The following is a 1916-nucleotide window of genomic DNA, read 5'->3' on the forward strand; positions in this document are numbered from 1 at the left end:
AATAATAATAATGATAATGATAATGATAATAATAATAATAATAACAATATTAATAATAATAATGATAATAATAATAATAATAATAATGATAATAATAATAATGGTAATAATAATAATAATATTATCATTATTATCATTATTATTGTTATCATTATTACTATTACTATTATTGTTATTATTATTATGATAATAATAATAATAATAATAATAATAATAATAATAATAATGATAATAATAATGGCAATAATGCTAATATTATCATTATTATTATTATTGTTATCATTATTATTATTATTACTATTATTATTATTATTATTATTATTATTATTATTATTATTATTATCATTGCTATTATTATCATCATTCTTATTATTATCATTATCATTATCATAATTATCATCATTATTATTATCACTATCATTTTTTTACTATCATCATTATTTTTATTATCACCATCACCATTATTATTATTATCATTATTATTATTATTATTATCATTATTATTTCTATTATTATAATTGTTGCTATTACTATTATTATTGCTATTATTATCATCATCATTATTAGCAGCAGCAGTAGTAGTAGTAGTAGTAGTAGCAGTAGTAGTAATAATATTACTAATACCAATAATAGAGCTACTATTACTACTACTACTACTGTTGCTATTATTACTACTATTATTATTACATCATTATCATTGTGACTAATTTCATCACTATTCCTATCATTACCTTTATTATCAATATTATTATCATTATCATTATTACTATTATCATCATATTATCATTATCATTATTACTATTATCATCATCATAAGTACTATTATCATCATCATATTATCATTACTATCATAATCATTATTATTACTATCACTATTATTATGATAATTATCATTAATATCATTATCATCATTGCAATTATTATCATCATTACTGTTACTTTCATATATATACTTAAGGCTATACATCTTTTTCAAACTGCATATATACTAAAAAAAAAAAAAAAAAAAAAAAAAAAAAAAAAAAAACGTCAATTTACACAGCATTAGATTCCACGGAAAGGGAGGCAATGTCAATACAGTTATGCTAAAAAGTGTAATAAAAGGTTAAATGACGCTGATTTCGAATTTACTTTTCATTTATACACATGTCAGAATTCTTTCCGTTACCATGGGAGCCTAGATTACATACATTTTGCCTCGTGTTTTGCAGCAGTAATAGCATAAAAGTGCAAAATGCTTTGAAATGTCTCTGAAATGTAAATAATTTCCAAGCGGGAGGCACACTATCTGACCTCGGTGCTTGGTGACCCTTTATTACACGCCCCGCCCCCCCTTCCCTCAAATATCTTTGATTAGCAATATGATGATACTTGTATAACTGTTAAATATACTTAAGTAACTTCCTGTTTTCTTTGCAATCGCCATTTAAGTATGTATATTTACCATAGCGTTAATATGTGTATGATTACTTATATTCTGCTAATTACCGATTACTTGAAGTGTGACGAAAACTGATTAAAATATCTGTTATTGGTTACTTTGGTTACGGGATGCCCTAATTAATATCTTCGTTTTCGAAGAGGTAATATAGAAGGAAATTGAGAGAACAATCAGCTAATAGAACAGTAGTCATGATAACCTTATATACTAATGAGCCTTTCCATAAAAAAAATAGCATATAGATTAAAATTAATAGAATTAGCGAATAACATTTTGGTCATGATAAACAACCGTTGATAAACCTGAAAACGAGGAATAGCATCTAACAGTAGTCACGATAAACACAGTCTTGGGGTAATGACTTTGCCAGCTAGACCCAATTCAGCCAAGAAAACAGTCTTTGGGTAATGGTTTTGCCAGCTAGACCCAATTCAGCCAAGAAAACACAGTCTTTGGGTAATGGTTTTGCCAGCTA

The sequence above is a fragment of the Penaeus vannamei genome, chromosome 32, assembly GCF_042767895.1.
Source record: "Penaeus vannamei isolate JL-2024 chromosome 32, ASM4276789v1, whole genome shotgun sequence".
Classification (NCBI taxonomy): Eukaryota; Metazoa; Arthropoda; class Malacostraca; order Decapoda; family Penaeidae; genus Penaeus; species Penaeus vannamei.